Raw genomic sequence first — 21,568 nt, 5'->3', positions numbered from 1 at the left:
CAGAACACTCAACCATCGCTGGTGAGAGGACAAACTTGTGCAGCCACTTGGGAAATTAGTGTAGAAGTTCCTCAGGAAGCTGTAAATAGATTTACCTCAAGATTCAGCTATACCACTCTTGAGCTTATACCCAAAGGACTCTGTATTGTTCTGCAGAAACACTCACTTATTCATGTTCGTTGGCACCCACTCTGTTCATAACAGTTAGAAGATAGAAACAGCCTAGATGCCCATCAACTGATGAATGAATAAAGAAAATGGGATATATTTACACAAATATTACACAGCTGTTAAAAAAAATCATGAAATTTCCAGGTAAATTGATGGTACTAGAAAAAAAAATCACACAAAGTGAGGCAACCCAGACACAAAAATATAAATATGGGGCAGACTATGATGCATATAACTTGAGAGGTTAGCTATAGAATAAAGGATGACTGGAGGTGAGAAAAAGGAAGGGGGCTGGGGGACAGAATATGCAGCAGGCAAACTGAAACTAAGGGCCTTTGGAGGGATCACATGAGAAGCTAACACAGTAGACACTTACTCCAATGTATAGAAATATGAATGTGATCTAAATGGAATTGGCAGATAACAGCGCAGATGAAAAGTTAACTGGCCATTTCCTGTCACCAAATGAAGTCTGCAGTTCCAGAAATGATTTATATCTAATCAAGTTGTTGGCTAAAGAGGTCCCAGGCTATTGCCCAGGATATTGGTTACTCTCCACAAAAAGGAGTTATTGCTGACGATAACACCCACACAACCCATTTAACATGGAGAAACTGAGACGATACCTGTAGGCTTAGATTTTTTTTTCAAAACCTACTTTAATAAGGGCTCTAAAATGCTTTAACCTCCCTTCTAGTCCACCACCCAGCAGAGGTAGTGGAAAGGAAAGGTAAGTAGGACAAAAAGGACATGGACCTGTTTAGAGATAGTCCTTTGGGGCAATTCTAATCTATGTTGTCAGGATGTCAGCAATTCAGCTCATACAAATTAGCAGCAGTAGCTCCATCCACTTGAAAGCACCATTTACAAATCAGTAATGGCAGGTAGATCAAGAAACCATGAGGTTGTGTCAATCTGCCTGTTGAGAACCTGCACTCGCTTGGGGGCCAAAATGTTGCAGCCTGCTCTGCCTCAACGCTTTGGGGCTAAGTGCTCTGGTCAAGAGAGAGAGTGGGGCTGCAGGGGAAGAGACGCGAAGAATGGAGACAAGACAGAGGTTCTGATCAAGTCTCAAGTCTCTTTCTTTATTGAAGGAAATTCTGAGGTATTTATATGCTTTTGCCACGTGCCTTGCAGGTGTTGATATGACGTAAGCCTTACAGGCATCTATAGCGTGGACAGCACGTGCACTGTGCGCCTTGCAGGCTTGGATACCACGTGCGCCTTACAGGCATGTATTGTGTAGATAGCATGTGGACAGTACGTGAACTGCATGCCTTGCAGGCGTGGCTACCACGTGCGCCTTGCAGCTGGGGGCAGTAAACAGCAACACAAAATATGTGGAATATCAGAGTGTGCTTCAGCTGTTGTAGGCTATTGAAAACCAAATCTCTTATCAGGGTATATGGTTCCAGATGGCTGCAAAGATAATCTAGCCGCTTTCTGCTAAAAGTTGGCTCCCAACATCTGCCCAAGACTGAGGAAGCAACAAGAAGCCGCTGGAATATCACAAGAAGTTCTTTGTTGCATTTCTTTCTATGAAGTCACACTGAACAATGACCAGCAAAGAAGGCACAATACCACACAGCATAGTCAGCAAAGACCAACAAAGTGTGGCAAGGTGAACCAGTGTCACAGCATCATCCCCCGTCTGTTGGGTTAGACTTATACCCTTTAAAAACATCATGTGTCCTCTCAAGCATCTGTTCTAGCAAAACATCACATGCCGTTTTCCAGGCAGCTTCCAAATAACACCCCGTGTCTGTTCTAAGCAAAACATCTTCCCAAGTGTCTGCTTCAGCAAAGTATCCCCTCATAAGACGGTTTCGAGAGAAACATCACATGACACAACTGAATCTCCAAGGAAACCAGAAATTTCCACTTTAGGTGCCTACCTAGAATCTTCACCCATACTGACTAGCGTTTATAGTATTGGAAGGTACTTTGCATGCTAGCAACTTAGCTACAAATACTTTGATCTACCATAGTGACCTGCCCGCAAGGTGAACTAGTACAATAGTGGGAACAACCAAACACCATCTGATTGGATTTAAGGCCCACTCCAAGAGATGGGACCTATTCCTCACACTGCTCAGGCAGTCAAGGACCTGAGACTAGATAGTTCATAGACCTAAGGGAAAACTAAGTGCTACTGTCTCCTAAAGGAATGTAACTATAAAGTGATTCCCTTTCCTCTCAGTGTCTTCATCTTGAGGGTCTCAGAATATATTGGTTTCTCAGTCACCAACTGAGTATCTAGCATGTGGCCTGTGTTAGTAGTGGCTCATTTTCCTTCTCATGGGGAAGGCATTGGGCTAAACACTTTTCATGGATTATCTCCTTTAGTTTTCAAAACAAGTTCATCTTCAAAAGAAAGAAGTTGGGGCTAAAAGATAATTGGTGACTCAAAGTATATAATATGTTTGAGTCAAAGTTTATCTCAATTATGAACATGACTGCAAAGCTTACAGCTTTACATTCTATGTTACAAAGTCCCAACCACTTTCTAATAGTTTCTATTATATCTATCAATGTCAGATAACTATTATTTACCCTAAAAATGTTAAGTGTAAAAAACGGAGTTCAGCTTTTGTATTACTAGTAGACATTAAGTCTACACAAGGAAATGAGTCATTCTATTGCAAATGGAAAAATTCGAGAAAGCTTCATGGAAGAGATAGCATAGGACAAAAGTTAAGATTTACCTACACCAGTAGACCATGGTGGTACATGCCTTGAATCCCAGCACTCAGGATAAAGAGGCAGGTGATTTCTGTGAGTTCAAGGCCAGTCTGGTCTACAAAGCAAGTTTCAGGACAGCCAAAGCTGTGACACAAAGAAAACCTATCTTGAAAAACAAACAAAAAGTGAACCCTTAAAACCTAGCTAGAACCAGATTATGGTGAGGCTTTGAAGATATAGCAAGAACCCTAGGCTCAAGAAAATATAAGGTTACTAAATTCTGAAGGTCACCAAAGTGAAATGACAATTAGCTTTGGTTTGAGGCATATATGTTTTGTTCTGTTAGCTTGAGTCTTTTTATTGGGGAATTGAGTCCATTGAGATATTAATGATCTGTGATAGTTAATTCCTGTTTCTTTGGTGGTGATGGAGGTGGTGGCTGTGTGGTGAAGGGGACTTTCTTTTCTGGTCCCATCTATTTGATATCCTATAAGCTTCTTGTACTTTTATAGGCATCTCCTTCTTTGGGTTAAGAAAATTTTCTTCCATGATTCTACAGAAAATATTTTCTAGTTCTTTGGGAATCTTCTCCTTCTTTCATTCCTATTATTCTTAGGGTTGGTCTTTTCATAGTGTCTCAAATTTCCTGGATGTTTTGTGTCAGGGACTTTTTAGACTTAACACTTTCTTTGACTGATACATCCATTTCTTCCATCGTACTTTCAACACCTGAGATTCTCTCTTCTGTCCCTTGTATTCTTTGGTGATGCTTGTGTCTGTAGTTCCTGTTCACTTACCTAGATTTTCCATCGCCAAGATTCCCTCAGTTTTGTTTACTTTATTACTTCTGTTTCCATTTTCAGGTCTTGAACGGTTTTATTTGCTTCCTTCAACTATTTTTTTTCTTGGCTCTCTTTAAGGAATTTATTCATTTCCTCTAATTGTTTGCTTGTGTTTTCCTGAATTTTCTTAAAAGATTTATTGATTTTCTCCTTAAGGACATCAATCTAACTCATAAAGTTGGTTTTAAGGCCTTTTTCTTGCTCTTCTGTTGTGTTAGAATATTCAGGGCTTGTTGTAGTACAGTTGGGTTTGGTGGTGACACTATGTGTTGACTGTTGTTACTTGTGTTTGTAGGCTGGCCTCTAGACAACTGGCTTTGAGGTAATTAAAGGCCTATAAGTATCAAGTTCTGAGTTTGTCTTTGTTGTATGAGTATTTTGTTCCTTGGTTTCTGTTTCTTTTCTAGTCTTCTGGTCTGTGTGGCCTGGGATTCTCCCAGTCTTTGTGGTCTCTTCTTTTGATCCTTGGACCTCCCATTCACAGCTGACCATTGTTGGGGTACTTGAACTACAGACTGTACGTCATCACAATAAATTTCCTCAATATAGTGAGACATTTCATAAATTCTGTGACTGTAGAGAATCCTAATATCTACTGGTATTCTGCTATACTCAAAAATTGGTGCCTAACCCAATTGTCATCAGAGAGGCCTCTTCCAGCAACTGATGGAAACAGATGTAGAGACCCATAGCCAAAGAATAAATGGAATTCAGGAAATTCTTCAGAAAGGGGACAGGGGTACAGAGGATTGTAGGAGCCAGAAAGGTCAAGGGCACCGCAAGAAAACCACAGAGTCAATAAACCTGGACTCAGAGGGACTCGCTGACACTAAACTAATAATAAGGGAGCCTACGTGGTCTAACCTAGGCCCTCTGCATATATGTTACAGTTGTATAGCTTGGTGTTTTTCTGGGACGCTTTACATAAGGAGTAGAAGCTGTTTCTGATGTTTTTGCCTGCTTTGGGGACCCTGGGTGGCCTAATTCAGCCTTAATATGAGGGGAGGTACCTAATCATATTGTAACTTGATATGTTGTATTTGGTTGATATCCCTGGGAGGCCTGCCATTTTCTGACTGAAATTGAGGAGTGGATAGGGAAGCCAGGTAGGAGAGGAGAAAGAGGAAATTGCAGTGGAGATGAAATATATAAGAATTAATTGATTTTTTAAAAAAGACAGAAGCTTCCACATAGTTTCTCATTTGGTATATCCAATATGACTCTGACTCTTAAATGAACTATTTTCAAAAGAAACAGCCAAGTTTGGGGCAGGAAGATTGCTCCGAGTTTTAGGCCAACCTGGGGTACAGAGTAATATCCTATTGGGTATAGGGGAAGAAAGAGGAAGAGGGAAAAATGTCTCAAGGATAACTTTTCAGTAACTGGAATGAAGGTTCAATCAGACATCTGACATATTCCAATCACAATCTGCTAAAAAGCAAAGTGATTCCCAATGATATCCTGTTGTATTCATTGTTCAGTGTCTTGCTCAGCCATCATCAGAGAAGCTTCCTCCTGCAGTAGATGAAAAAATACAGAGACCCACAGTCGGATAATGGTCAGACAGTGAAGCACTCAGTACTAGATGGGATTGTTGTCAAACTTCTCTGCAGAGCTCTTCTCTGCAGAAAGAGTGTAGAAGTCCGTGGGCATGGAGGACATTAAAGAAACAAGGGCTTCTTGTTGGCTTACAAGCTATTCTACTGGACACCAGGGACCTAGCGATGGCTTAAGTCATCACCTGCCAATATCACCTGCTGCCAGGTGCCAGCAGTGCACCAGGTGGTATACAAAAAGGACTCTTTGCCACCCCTCCTCTCTCTCTCTTTCTCTCTACCCCATGTGATTCTCTTTCCCCCTTTCTGTCTTTCTTTCTGTCCTTCTCTATCCTCCCCTTTCTCTGCCCTCATACCTCTGCTCCTGTCTGTCTGCCTCTATCTCCTCTCCCTCCTTTCTCCCAAATGAACCTCCGTTATACCAGGCCTTTTGCATGGCATGATTTCTCAGGGGGTACCTTGGCATGGGCCCACCAAGTACCCCCGCCTGTGTCCATGTTATATATTTTTTAACACTTCTAAACACAACAGGACCAATGTACGTATGAACTCTCAGAGACTGTGGCACTATGCACAGGATCTGGACAGGTTTGGCCAGATGGAGATCCAGCATTGAGAGAAGAAATGAACACAAGCCACAATCCCTAATGTGGAAGCTCTACTTACCATGGATAACCCAGAAACTATCCCAAGTTGATGACAGCTTGAAAATGAAAAATTAGTCTTCTTCAGTACAGTTTCACTGGGAATTCAAACCACTCTTAAGGCCGGGGCCCCATTCCCGGAAATAGATGGCCAACACAAAACAAACCCAAGGCCGTTTTGGAGGTTCTTTGTCTCAATGCTTTGTTGGGGTATTTTTTTTTTCACACCTTACAGACCATTTGTGTATATACTATTGTTTCCAGTTTTGTGCTTTTATGGGATTTTTGCATGTGTGACCCTGTGTGTCTCTGTGTCTTTTTATATGTATTTCTTGTGTTTTTTTCCCGTGTTTTTTTTTCTATTTGTTTGTTTTCTTCTACTCTGGTTTTTTTTGCTTTTGTTTTATCTTGTTTTAGTTTATATTTTTATTTTTTAGATGCCTATTGGTTTTCTAAAAAGAGAGAAAAAAGGGATGTGGATTTGGATCGGAGGAGAGGTAGGAGGTATGAAGGGAGAGGATGGGAAACTGGAGTCAGAATATATCATATGGAAAATTGATGAAAAAAAATCTATTTTCAATAAAAGAAATAAAGAAATAAAAAGTTCTCTTGCTTATGCCTTTCTGGTTGGTGAAGAAACAGAAACTTCTACTCATGTTTTAATTTCTTACTACCTTCTTCTCCCTCTCGTTCTACTCTCACCAGGCTCTGTTTTGCAATCTCCCTCACACTCCGTCTTTCCCTCCCTCTGTCCTCATTTTCTCTAATCTCCTGACCTTCATTTACCATTCTTCCTCCACATTTGACTTTTCTTTCCGTGTGTCTCCAAAAGCAGAAAGATCCAGGTTTACTTCTCCCAGGGGCTCAACTCAAGTAGTCAGCTGCTAAGCTCCCAGGCTGCCCCATGGAAATAAAATAGAAACCTCAAACATATATATATATATATATATATATATATATATATATATATATATATATATTCCTCAATTTAATATGTCAAAATACTATTCTTTTTTTAATTTTAATACTATTTTTAAATTTTAATACTATTCTTTAATAGTATTAAATTTAATATTATTCTTTCTGTATGAAATCATTAAGGAAATATTTTCATTTTTTTTCTCAAGTTTTGGGAAGCTTTATTTATAATTTGAATTCATGATACATTTTTCATCTGGATAGGTTACAGTGAAGAGCTAGTGAACTGTAAATGTTTTAAGAATTAATCATATTCTCTGGCTCTTAAACATGTACTTTAAAATTTTAAATCTACTTACTTGGCCAAATTATATAAAACTTGGAGCTAGTTTTTTTTTTCTCTATCTGATTTTATTTTTCATTCCTGAGTGTACAGTAAGCAGTTTGAAATTTTTTACCCCCCCCATCATCATCATCATCATCACCATCACCATCACCATCACCATCACCACCACCACCACCACCACCACCACCACCACCATCATCATCATCATCATCTGTTAGTTTTCTCTGCTAATAGGTCTGTGTATCACAGGTATGTTTGGTGCCCGTAAAAGCCAGAAGACATAAAGATCCTTTTCGACTAGAGTTGCAGACAGTTGTGAGCCACTATATGGGTGCTAATCAAACCCGGGCCCTCTGGAATAGCAGCCAGTGCTTGTTCTTAACCTCTAAACCATACCTTCAGCCTCAAAGTCTCAATTTCCTGTTGAAGCATCGGAGATATCAACCTTGTGGATCACTTCTGTCACAGAGCATACTCAGTGTCGTCATGCTTGAGTTTCCCTCCTCTGCCGTGCTCATGAAGTGACTCAAAAGTCACATTGTTCCTGCCCCAACTGAAGTTGGAACCTCTGTATTGTTGGATGGGGCTGTGAGAAGTGGATCTGCATCCTTTGCAGATCGGTTGCACCAGAGAGCAACACCTTCACAGAAACTATTCAGAGAAGTTAGGCACCACGAATGTGCAGCTGAGATCAACGGTTGTAGGAAACCGCGGTTAGCGGTGATATATCCACCATTCCAAGATGGCGCGGACATCGTGTCCTCCCCACTAGTAAACAACTAACTGCGCAGGTGCAAAGGCAAACCGCGCCAAAGTCACTGCCCATCCCAATGCATAATATTGGGTGATGAGTGAACAGCCAATCAGAAGTGAACACACACCACTCTAGGGCATAAATAGCAGTGCCATTCCTGAGGTTCCTCCCTTCTGCGGTCTTCACTTCTGCTGATACAAGATTAAAGCCTCGCTGTGGTAACCACCCGAACACTGCCTCTCCTGTCTCTCTTCCACGGGCGAGGGGGACACGGGAGGCGTGGGGGAAAAAACGGTATAATTGCATCCACTGTTCTTGTCCCCTTCCTAATAGAGATGTGGTCAAAGACGTGCAAAAATGTCCTGCTTGCAGGGTGCAAACTCGAAGCAGAGATTTTCAAATTTGATCACAGTACAGAGACAGAGTCTTCTAAGTGGACACCACATCACTGCACAAGAATAACTTATAAAGCAGCAGGGAGGGGGAATCCCAGGGTGTGCAGGACACCGAGAGGAACCCGAAACAGGAAAAGATGAGGCAACCACTAAACTCTGTCAGGCTTGCTGACATGGGAAGAGCAGGGAGAACACATAAACCTTACCCATTTCACAATTTTATGAAAAATTGCTGATGCGAGCACAGTTCCCAGTCCTCTCATCTATTTGTTCCCAGGCAGAAATCCTCTGCACAGAATTCTAGGATTCTAGAACTAATCTGATGAACACTAAAATAAGTCTGTGGTTTTTCCCCTCATTATGTACATCATCATCTTAAGTTACAAATCTTGTCTTCATATAGTCCAGTGTCCAAGGGATCTTTAAGAATTTACCAAGTAGTCCTTATTAAGTATACGATGTTTTTATTTAATTTTAAAGTCTTTCCTCTGTTTCCTATTGATAGTATCCATCTTAGTTCCCCATTATTTCCTTCTCCTCTAGTTAAAGTATCTGCTCCTGAACAGAACTTCCTATCTGGCTTAGTGTTACATTTCGAGACTTGTCCATTTAAAATGCTTGTTCACTTATCAGCTAGTGGGCTTCTGAGGGCTGAGCCTTCCCATCGAGGCCTTCTGCCTGACAGTAAAGACACAAGTGAGCACACACCCTTCAGATGAGGGGTGGGTGACTTCTGCGAGGTAAGCATTTCTGTTGCTGTTAATTTCTTCTCCCAGGACCTACCTCTGCCTGTTGTCCACGGTCTGCAGTTTTCTCAAGTCTTGAATGCAGGCTTCAACATGTGCATGCTGACCTCTGAGAGGCCTGTAGAGCTCTTTCTCAGTTTTCACTTGGTGGGTAGTGACTGCCATTCTAAAACAAAAGAACCTCTCCTTCTGCTTCCAGTTTGTCATTGGGAAATGAAATGGAAGGCTTTTTTCTTTTTAATAACTCTTTTATTATTTGGCAAAGTGAGCATACATTTCAAACTGGGTCAGCCTATGGTGCTTACTTTTTCTACATCACTATTGCCTTGATTTTGTTGTGAATACAACTTTAAATTTATAATATATTAAATAAGGGAATTGAGACTTTCATTTTGGGTGTTTTTGATTTTCAGTTTTTAGCAACTTTGTGTGTGTGTGTGTGTGTGTGTGTGTTGAGCTAAAGCATTGGCCTTCAGACAGGCCTTCTGTCCTAGTTTCATTTCTTGCTATATTGGGTAGATAAGGCTTTTTCATCTCTTTCTCCTTCCCTTTTCTCATTGTTATGCTTTCGACTAGATTTTGACAAGAGCCAGGGAACACAGATCCCCGGCCACCAAAGAGAACAAAGGAGAGGGAATGATAGTTCCAGTGAGAAGGAGCTACCTACCTTCATTGTTTCACCTGAGGCTAGTCACAGCTGTGTTAGCAGATCTGCCAGTCTGTGAGCATTCATTAAACAGACTCTTTGTTCAAGGCAGTGTCCTTGGTAATAAAGACACACAGCCAATTTCTATTTTTTCCTCGTAAAAGCTTTAAGATTTTTAACTTAAAAAAAAAGCTACTGTACATAAAAATCACATGGAAAGTGAATACAAGGAGACACAGTAAAGAGACGATGGACATGATTGATTTATGATGTGGTTAAGCTTTTCACTGTAGATAAGAGAGAGAAAAAAAGCCAGAGGAAGATTTCAGAGCAGAGGGAAAGAAGTAGACTGGACAAGAACCACCAGACTGGACATGAACTGGGCTATGGAAGTGGGAGAGTGAGAGAAATAGTGGAGATAGTAAGGCAGAAAGAGAGAATACAGCATAGAAAGAGATGAGTAAGAGAAAGCAAGGGTGGGAAGTAGAGAATAGCATGTTAAAAGGAGGGTGAGTCGCTGGGGGAATAGAAGGGCCAGGAGACTTTGAAATGTATAACAAGTATTTGTGAATAGAGACTGAGAGAGCCTGAAGTCATAGGCTTTGATATGCAGCCACTGTCAATGGTCTATGTCATACGTCACATGTATATGTCATATGTCAATGATATATGTCCTATGTCCTTTCTGCCAGAGGTAAGGAGAATGACTACTTTTTGCAGATGGGAACTGGTTTCACGAGTTCCTGAGGAAGGATGACTTTTATATAACATCCTGAAATCTTAGGGTTCAGCTTCAGCTCATTTCTTGATGTGTGAACAGCCTGAGCAACCTAACAGAAAGCTTTATATAAAGTATACATTCTGAGGTTCCGCCCGAAAACCTACAGCATCACCATCTGAGGCGGTACCACCTCTGACTGTGTATTTTCAAAATGTTTTGAGCTGTGGTGACATGAATGTTTGTCATAGGGTGTGGCACTATTAGGAGGTGTGGACTTATTGGAGGGAGTGTGTCACTGTGTAGGTGGTCTTTAAGGCCTCCTCTGCTCAGGTTCCACCCAGTATGGAAGAGAGTCTCCTCCTAGCTGCCTGCAGAAGATAGTCTCCTGCTGCTGCTGCTTTTGGATCAAGACCAAGACGGTGCTCTTCCAGCACCGAGTCTGCCTGGATGCTGCCATGCTTTCTGCCTTGATCATAATGGACTGAACCTCTGAAACTGTAAGCCAGCCCCAATTAAATGCTGCCCTTTATAAGAGTTGCCTTGTTTATAGTGTCTCTTCACAGTGATAAAACCCTAAGACAGGAGCCAATCAGTTGTCCACTTGTCTGGGGAAGCACTATGTTAGCTCTTGGTCACCCTGTGAAATAAGGTAAAGAAAAATCAGCAAATACCAGGATATGAAAAAAAAAAAAAAGAAAACAAATACAAAAACATACAAAAACATCATCAGTTTTCAGATGATAGATACAAGGAAGTCTCTATTGATTAGCAGCCTTATCTTTTGCCAAGCTAGTAGGAAAGCAGACTACTGAAGAGACGTGGTCACCAAGTGCAAGCTTCTGCAAAGGCTGTTCTGCTCCTAACCCTCCCTTCCAACGAATTCATGGTAATGGAAACACCGTGACTTTCCATTATAAATAAAATACTCGAATCTAGACTCATGAGTTGTGCAGTATTTTCAGGAGGTAAGTCATCTATGTTGAGACAGTAAAGGTAGCAATGAATACAATAAGTTGTTACTGAAACATGCGGAGATTATCCATAGGAATGTTTAGGATCACAGGTCAGCATAGAGAAGGCAGAGATATGCCTACTTATAGAAACTTTGAAGGTTTTACTGATTCTCATAAGTCTGGTAAGAGCACTGAAGCAAACTAGAGGATAATCTTAAAGGTAAATAAAGACAATACATGCGCAGCTTTCACAGATGGAATATTGACAACCCGTTATCTTATCCAGTCTTTTAACCACTACAGCTACACTCCCTCTCATGTAACAAGGTCTTCACGAAGTGCAGCCGGAGATGGATAAGGATTCAGTATTGCCAATATATTTATCAGGATTTGATACCTTCGTCTGTTTTAATTTGTGAATCCATATCTTAAGACTAGCATTCTACCTCATGGGTCCCAAGAGTCCTCCCAAGCCTCCAAAGTCTCAAAAACCCAAACAAACAAAAACCCAGAAAGTACAGGGCTGCAGTAATTTTTATAATGTAACGCCGCTGCATTCAACATAAAATATTATTAGTCTTTTGTAAAATTTCGTCAATATTGAAATTTTCAAACTTATGTAATACTAAGTCTTCCAATAAACCTTTATTTTATCTTTTAAAATAAAATACATTTAATTTTTATTTATTTCAATTAATTAATTAATGTGTGTATGCGTGCGCACGTGTGCACACGCGTGCGTGCAAGTGCCAAGGTTGAAGGCCAATTCATGGGAGTTACTTCCTTTTTTCACCATCTAGGGCTCTAGGGATCAGACTCTGGCCATCAGTCTTGGCAGAAAGTATATTTACCTTCTGATCCCCCCTCCACCCTTCTAGTTTTATTCTTAGTTACCATTATGAGCTGTTATTTACTTTAGAACCCCGCATTTAAAGCTTAACTATACTCTACAATAGGGTTCTTCTTTCCGTCCAATTAGTTAAAGCTTCTATAGAGTGTATTCTCCTAAGGTCATTATCCATTTTACAAAGCTGATTTCTTGTTTGGGTTGCATGCAATTGGATTCTTTAATGTGCTCTTTTGCTAAAAATCCTTTCTGCGTTAATATTCTTCCCAGCATCAGATGAGCACGTGTTCTTCTTGTTTAACCCACTAACCAACAGTGGTGGTTTGAATAGGTATGACCCCCTATAGAATCATGCGTTAGAATGTTTGGCCCATAGGGAGTGACACTATCAGGAGGTGTGGCATTTCTAAGGAAGTGTGTCACTGTGGGGGTAGGCTTTGATGTCTCAGCCAGTTCATTTCCTACTTCCTGTGGATAAAGATATAAAACTCTCAGTTCCTTCCTCAGTACCATGTCTGCCTGCATGCTGCAGTGCTACCTGCCAGGACAGTAATGAACTATACCTCCAAACTGTAAGCCAGCTCCAATTAAATGGTTTTTTTTTTTATATATATAAGGGTTGCTGTGGTCATAATGTCTCTTTTCTTTTCTTTCTTTCCTTCCTTCCTTCCTTCCTTCCTTCCTTCCTTCCTTCCTTCCTTCCTTTTTTCTTTCTTTTTTTTCTTTTTTGTTGTTTTTTCGAGACAGCGTTTCTCTGTATAGTCCTGGCTGTCCTGGAACTCACTCTGTAGACCAGGCTGGCCTCAAACTCAGAAATCCTCCTGCCTCTGCCTCCCAAGTGCTGGGATTAAAGGCATGTGCCACCACTGCCCGGCGGTCATAGTGTCTTTTCAGAGCAATAAAACTCTAAAAGACCCAAGCTTAGCCCTCATCACTGAAATGTATAGGACCACTGCAAGGATACTGACATTTTGTACTCCTTACTAACTACTAGTAAGACCTTATGTGAATTTACTTTCTAATATAGTGTGATGGTTTGTATATGCTTCATCCAGGGAGTAACACTATTAGAAGGTGTGGCCTTGTTGGAGTAAGCGTGGCATTATGGATGTGGGCTTTAAGACCCTCATCCTAGCTGCCTGGAAGTCAGTCTTCCACTAGCAGCCGTCATATGAAGATATAGAACTCTCAGCTTTTTCTGCACCATGCCTGCCTGGATGCTGTCATGTTCCTTCCTTGAGGATAATGGACTGAATCTCTGAACCTGTAAGCCAGCTTCAATTAAATGTTGCCCTTTATGAGACTTGCCTTCGTCATGGTGTCTGCTCACAGCAGAAAAACTTAAGACATACGGGTTTTGGTATTTAACATTGAGGAGGCAGAACACACCATCTTGTCTAGTGCAAAGGAACTTTGAACTTGGTGCATTCAGGTGGTGTAAACAGTCACTCAGGTAAAGAAAGGATCTCTGTTAGTCAATTCTCCATCTCTGCACCAAATCTTTTAGCTAAACAATGTAAACTGTGGAAAGACTTATTTTGGTTATAGTTTCTGTTTATAGCTGTTTGGGCTTCTTGCTTTGCGCCTGTGGAGGGACAGTGCATCATGGAAGGAGCAGATGGTAGAGGAAGCCTGCCCACCTTATGACAGCTAGAAAGGAAAAGATGAGATTCTCAGTATCCTCTCTTCTGGGCACATCCAATGGCCAATTATTCACAGAGTATAGGATTTGATAATGACGATTGATGACTGTGATCTGGGTTACATAGTTACTGCATTATACTGCTTTCATTCCTGAGTGGATTCCATAATTACAAAATGAACAAACAAACAAGCAAACAAACGCCAGCATTTATTGTAAAGCAGTTGCCCTTTTGCAATGGCGGCAGCCTTGAGCATCTTTGTTCACTGCACTATTTGTTTTGGGGTGTAAATTAATCTGCTGTTATTCTGCTTATCTTGATCCTAGGAGAAACAGTTTGTGTCACACGTACATGGCATAGTGACCAGTGTAGCATGGAATTTACCATTGAGCTTTATGTATGTATGCCTTGTGACATCACACAATGAGGAAATTCAACAACACATCTCTCAGAATGTGTCCTTGTTGTTAAGCAATACATGAGGATGAATATTTAATTAGGGGAAAAGATTAGCCACTTCAAGCTGCTTTCTCTTATCAAGATTTTGTGCTGAACAAATTGTGAATAATTATAGACCTGGGATGCATCTCTAGGAAATAACAGAAAAAAAGTTAGATGTATAAAATTGTTCATTGAACCATTAGTCAAAATAGCAACACTTTAAAACAACCCATTGTCCACTAGAGAGGAACAGTTGAATATTGATGATGTCCCCAAATGATAGATAATTATCCTGTTGTATGAAAATGACAGCTGATGACTTTTTTTTTAAAGATTTATTTATTTTTTACTTATATGAGTACACTGTAGCTGTCTTCAGACACACTAGATGAGTGCATCAGAGCCCATTACAGATGGTTGTGAGCCACCATGTGGTTGCTGGGAATTGAACTCAGGACCTCTAGCAGAGCAGTCAGTGCTCTTAACCGCTGAGCCATCTCTCCAGCCCGACAGCTGATGACTTTATAGGAACTTGTAGCTTATTATACAATGTGAAATTAAAATACCAGGATAGAGAGATTGGGTTTTCCTGCCTCTGAAACAAAGATTCTCCGGGTAAAGAAGGAAGTGAGGAAGTGAGCAGAGGGTGTGAGCTAAAAGGCATGCTGCCAACTTAGTGGAGCTAGCCATAAGGACAAATGAAAGGCAGGAGAGGCAGGGAGGGTTCACTCAGCAGGGATAACACACTGACATTGCTGTTGATCACATGAGGAAAGAAAATGGTGGTTTAAAAACTGCTTCCGTAGGCCCCTGGCTAGACAAGGTTGCAATATCATGGAAAGATTTTTTTTTTTTTGTAAACTATGGAGCCTATTTCATTTATTAATATATTTAAATTATATTTTAAATTCTTCAACTAGGTATGATTTATCTTTTAAAATAATATTCCTTTCTAAAATATACAGTATGGCACAGATAGTTACTAAACATTTAAATTTTCACAGTTTTTAAGACTGCTCCCTGTCCTTAAATTTTTGCTTAAAATGATTTGAGTATGTGTTCTCAAATCCCAAAAGCAAGCAGAGGCTGAGCTGACACCAAGGACTCATTATTTTCCCACCAAGAAAGTTGCAAAAAGTAATATTTACTAAGCTCTTGGGAATATGTTTAGAACAAAACAAGTTGCTCAAAAGATGTCAGAGTTTGCAAGAAGCTTGTCTTGACTTTGAAAGTAGACTGGCAAGGTTGGAACAGACTCGAAGGGCCAAAGGGAGCTTGAGAAATCATATTTTCCATTACTTTCTCTCAAGCAGAACTTCAGTTAACCCATCCTAGAAAAATGAGACCTTGCTTTTTAATGGCATTCAGGGAGGCATGTGGTAATCATATTGAGAAATGACTTTGAGAGTGGACAATAAATATGTCTGCATATCAGTGTTATTGCACTTGGAAAAAACATTGCTCAGCCATAGAAAAACTTCAAGGATTAAAAATGTCTGTGTTAGGAAGTAGCTCTGGGGTGGTAGTTTGTTTCTCTGGATTTCCATGGTCTATGTGCAAGGAAGCGAAGGCAGATTCTTACAATAAATTGTCTACACACACACATGATTATATTTAAAAAGAAACCCAACTGTACACATTTCTTCAGAGAACTTATTACCAGAGGATACAGAAAAATAACTTTAATAAAGCCGCAACCATTTAGAATATGTAGTAATTTCATTCATTGTTTATCAAAAATATTCATTGAACTTCCTATTTATTTGGGGCTTAATTTAATACCATGTTATCCTGCTTATTATGACTCTAGGAGGAGCAGGCTGTGCCTGTGTGGTGTAGAGACCACTGTACTACCAGATAAATCCACTGAGCTTTATGTAAGTATGCTCTGTGACATTACACAATGACAAACCCTCCTGAAGATGCATTTCTCATTGGGCTATTTATTTCCCTCTAGACGGAGTCTTTCTCTGTAGCCCAGGCTGGCCTGGAGCTCATTATATAGGCAGGCTGCCAGGGAACTTCTTGTGGAATCCTCCTGGTTCAGACCCCTGATTGCTGAGATTATAGGCAAGAGCCACTGTGCTTGAAGCCTTGACCATGATATTTTATTACAGAAACAGAAAAGTAAGTGATACATATATCCAGGCCTTGAAAGGACCATAAGAAGTAGGTATGCACACGATGAGTTGACATGGTTGTTTCCTAAGGCATCTTAGGAATGCCCATGTGATCCCAAGATTGAGAAACCACACTTCACTGTTGCTGTTGCAGCAGATTCATCACTTTTGTGAGATGTATTATTAATGGGAAATTATACTTTAGAAAGCTGAATAACCTGTTAGTATTTTGCTGCATTTATTATTTATACTGTCCTCTTCAGGAGATGGGAGAGGGGGCCCTGTAAGGTTCACCACTATCATTACAACTCTGTGTGATATCATTGATGGAACTAAGCAGTGGGTTCCGACAAAATCACACGGTGCAACAGGTCTCATGTGGGAGATTTATTAAAGGGAGGGGCGAGGCGGACATAGTGGCTGCCTCTGGGAGAAGGAAGGAAGAGGGGGTGGGAGCAGGAAAAACAACCTTTTATGGGGGCTGTGGTGCATACACAGGATGATATGCGACAGGACAATAATGTATTACCTCTGGGTAGCTAGTGATGATGTTCCCGTGTCCCCCAGCCCCCTCCCACCCCTCTCCCTCCCCACCCCACCCCCAACACACACTGTATCTTGGGAGCTGGCTAGGAAGATGCCTGATTGCCAGCATTGTTGTGGGATCCCTTTGAGGCTGACTGGAGAGTTGCCTGATTGCAAACAATTATGATTCATTATACAAGTAAGCCTTGAAACATTCATGTACACTCAGTGATCTAATATATTATGCCATTCACTGTTGATCTCTTTCCATGAACAGTAAGAATCGAGCATCTATGCCGTCCCTTGCAGTTTTGTTTAGTGCCATTTTCTGCGATACCATATTCTTATCATAGAATCATTTCATACTCCTGGATACTGACTTATCAACACATTACAAGGAAATTGTATTTAAAACAACCATTAAATCAAGGACCTCTCAGAATACCTGAAGTTCCTTTCTTTTTTCTTTTTCTTTTTTTTTTTTTTTTCTTGGTTTTTCGAGACAGGGTTTCCCTGTGTAGCCCTGGCTGTCCTGGAACTCACTCTGTAGACCAGGATGGCCTCGAACTCAGAATTCTGCCTGCCTCTGCCTCCCAAGTGCTGGGAGTAAAGGCGTGCGCCACCACTGCCCGGCTCCTTTCTTTTAGGATGCATTATTAGCAAATATTTATTATTCCTAATTACACTGTTCTCAGAATTTATGTTCAGTTCTGGTTCTAAACCACATGCAACACAAGTTTCACCTTGCCAAGGAATTTTAGAATACTTTCTTTTTAAACTGGGTTCTGTATCATCTTTATGTATAGGCTATGGTTTACTGTGAATTACTCAGATCAGAAATGATACATATAAATGTAACTCAGAATGATGGATCTGTGTATGTTAAACAGCTATTCAACTACTAAGCTATACCTATAGCCACAGAAATTGGACTTGAAATTATTGATTCACAGACTCCTAGTTGTGGAATCCTTTGTTTATGTCAAATGTCACATATTAACCCAATATAGGAAAATCTAAAATGGAACCAGTCTGATTAAAACAAGTGTTGAATGCAGGAGCTTCCAAAGAACTTCATGCTTCTCAGAATACAAGTCATGAAGTCACCATCAGAGCCATGATTACCAAATCATGTAATTAATGAGTCCAGGTGGCATGTAACCTTCCCCTGGATCTCTTGTAGAATGATCATTTTTGTAAGAAAATAATACAAGTTGCTATAGATTTTCCCTTACACACAGAGCTACTTGCTCCTGTGCTCATGTGCTGTTGTGGGTTACAAAGCTTTTTTTGTACCAGTTATATGTTGGTTTTGCCTTTTATCATCATCATTGTTAGCATTTCCTCTAGGTGCTACCCAACAGTTACTTAGCAAAAGCCAGGTAGGAGCCTGTCGAGAACTGTTAGACCTCTTTCCCTTTCTCCTCTCCCTCTCTCTCCTCCTCTCTTCCCTCCTCAACTCTTCTCCTCTCTCCATTTCCTACGTGTCCCTGGCTAGCCTCTTCCCCTCACCTCTCCCTCTCTCCCTCTCCTTCCCCCTCTCTCTTTCCTTCTCTGTCCACCCCCCCCCTTCCCAAAGTTCCATTCTCTAGCTTTCAAATAAATGCCCTTTTACATTAGGCATGTCACACATCTTGATTTTTCAGGGGGATACCTTGACAGGGCTTACCAAGGCACCCCCTCACTCTGCCATTTTATAAAACACAAGAGCCACTGTCATTGCTATAGTTATTATTTTACAGCATTGGATTCTTCCTCTATTGAAAAATGGTGCACAACTACAAGTAGATTAGTCAGAGATTTGTGTTTGTTTGTTTCTTTGCTTACCTAAATAAGCCACAGGGGGAAATAGTTGGACAAGCTTCCTCTTCAAACTATATTCAATTTCCTTCTTGCTCAGTATCAGCAATAAATAGACAAATGAGGAAGTTTTCACTCCGGCGAACTTTATTTCCTCCGGCTGTCTTCTGCTGGAGGTGTGAAAAGCTAAGTTATGCATAGCTGAAGGAAAAGGTGGAAATGCAACAAGGGGCCCCATTCACAGAAGGAGCCATATGTGAAAGGCTCCATGATGCCGAGAACACAGACACAAAGCAGCCATTTATTGCTGTTATTATTTTCCAGAATGTGAAAATTTAAAAACAGCAGGATCTCACTGCTCCATCTCTGCCTATCTCCCAGCCCCTGCCTGAGAAGGCTAGGCTGATTCCATGACAGACTTCAAATTGGCAGTTCAGGAGACTATGCCTAAGAACTGGACAAGTCCAGGCAAGCTTAGACAAGCCAGTTACTGGAAAAACTACAGGCTTCGGGCAGCTAGTCAGAAACTGCCCTTTTATCACAAACTGCCCTGACACCTGGCCTGAGGCAAGGACAATGGGTCAGCAGCAGTTTCCAGATTTTCTCAGCCATAGTTTCCAGACTTCCCCAGCAACAGTTTTTAGCCCCACGCCCCTGTAATGGTTCTGGCAGAATGTCCCTAGAGATGGACTCAACAGATTAAGATAGAGGCTACATACCTTGAAATTTCCCTAATGTGCTTTAAATCTGGTCTGCAAGCCCACTTAGTTGTCTCTCTATCTAGGTAATGGGAAACCCCAGCATGGTGGACTTCTGCCGAATAAAATACTCTTTGCATTTACATACTATTTGAATCTGGGGTAGCATTCTTCCAAGAATCATGGACCCTTACATGCCCTTCTTCCTCTTCTAAACCTTCCTGATTCCTGGGTACAGACAATGCTGAGCAAACCCAGCATGGAGATGCAGCTGCATCATGTTCTGATGTCAGCATCATATCTCTTCAAATTCTAGTTTTGCTTTGATGAGGAGCTGAGGTGAGGCTATCTCAAATCCTGCCATTCTAAGTATAGCTTAGGGACTAGGCATTGCTCTCTCCTCAGGAATGTGTAGAGGTGACCTCCATTCACATTTTACTAAGATGTGTTTCTGTATATTCAGTTGTTAATTGCTGATCCCACAGAGAGCTAAATGCTGGTAGAATATTTGGCATTGTTCTCTCAATAGCCCATTATCAGCTTTTTATAGTAAATTGTTGCCTTTCCTTTTTTGCTCAGATGATTCTCTGAGATTATCATGTTAAAAAGCAAACTGCCATGAAGAAGATGATATAGCCTTCATACCAGCCAATGGGTAACCCAAAGGGATGGGTCAGGTGTTGTCCAGACGCTGATTGGTTCAGACTGGAATGTGGCTTTTTGTAGACTAGAGGCTGATGATCAATGGCTGGGCAGGAAGATACAGCTCTTGATTTCAGCCCAGTCAAAGCCATTTGGACCTCCAATCTATAGAACCTACAGAACCTACAAAAGATGATTAATATGTAATATGGAAAGCTACTAACAGTAGCTATTCATTATGGGAGCAAAGTGAGAGTATGCTAAGGAGCTAAAGTATTATTTATTTAGAGTGTATAAAAGAAAAATTTAATAAGTATAAACATATAAATTTTTATGAAATTATTTTACATATTTTATTTTTCTAGCATCACACTTATCAAATATTTATTACTAAGCTTAATGTACACATCAATTTACAAGTAAATGCGAACACTGAACATAGAATCATTTACATAAATTTGAATTTTTAATTTTTTGATACTCAATAAATCTTATTAGATATTTTTATAGTAAGTATGTTTACTTGTCATATCCTGTGCCCATCTAACTGGAAATACTTCAATATTCATATTACATGTAAACCTACATACATGCATATTTAAGGCTGCTGTGAAATGCTTGCTATTGCAAACTGTTTTTAAACAACTCTGTTTCCTTTTCAAACTGGATTTAATTCAGAAGTTTCTTCAAACCACAAAGGAGATGTGAAGAAAATGTATGCATGGTAGTCCTGGGAAACTACACTTCATTATGCAAGAATCTATTGCATTCATGCTATCTGAGAGGCAGGGTCTGACAAGTTAATTAATGTGTCTTTCCTGTTACCTAAGTGCTTCTGCCACTCCAGCCCTCCCCACTACCTAAAGCAGGGTCTGCCTTCCATTCAAATAGCTGCACTGTTCACATCCTTCACAGAATTCAGAGGCACTTGACTTTTGTTTTAGAGTTACAGGGCAAGAGACATGGGGAACATTTTTGGACAGTCTGGATTCTGAAAGCAGATGTTTATGGTATTGAGCCACTGGTGCTAGTGCTGAGCATTGGATCCCAGGGAACAGAGTCACTCGCATCTCTCTAAAAACATTTATTTGTTGTGTTTTTTGTATGTTAGTCTCTCTGAAGAGCAGGGGCCAGGTTAGCAACACATCTTATGTGGCTTTCAAGGCAGTTTTGAGATATTTATGATTCCATCCAGTCTTCTAGATTATGAAGAATTTTTGTTAATTGCTGCTGTTTTTTACCAAATGAATGTCTAAGTCCTTTGGGGTTGAGTTACAAAGGGTTTGCATTTAATTACCTCAGTGACAGCTCAAGAAAGGGTAAGAACAAGAACTAGAGGAATTTTAATCCAGCAACATGGCGCCTCTGCCAAAGGACCACATCCAATGACCTTTTAGGTTTGTGTGATCTGGCTAAAAGGCAGACATGCCACACACCTTTAATCTTTCTGGCTGGAATACAAACATACCTTAGTACAC

The 21,568-nt window shown here is 40.5% G+C and overlaps 1 long non-coding RNA gene across 2 annotated transcripts in view; it reads left to right on the top strand.

Moving 5' to 3' along the window:
- The first annotated feature begins 8,916 nt into the window (after positions 1-8,916).
- LOC143442476 (uncharacterized) overlaps positions 8,917-21,568 on the top strand; it is a 47,047-nt gene continuing 34,395 nt past the window's right edge. For both annotated transcript variants that reach the window (XR_013110722.1, XR_013110721.1), the window contains exon 1: positions 8,917-9,048. This is a non-coding gene — a long non-coding RNA (uncharacterized LOC143442476). The remainder of the gene's footprint in view (positions 9,049-21,568) is intronic.

This window comes from Arvicanthis niloticus, chromosome 5, assembly GCF_011762505.2.
Source record: "Arvicanthis niloticus isolate mArvNil1 chromosome 5, mArvNil1.pat.X, whole genome shotgun sequence".
NCBI lineage: Eukaryota > Metazoa > Chordata > Mammalia > Rodentia > Muridae > Arvicanthis > Arvicanthis niloticus.
The sequence above is the reverse complement of the archived record's forward strand: the minus strand, read 5'-3'. Positions and strand labels throughout refer to the sequence as shown.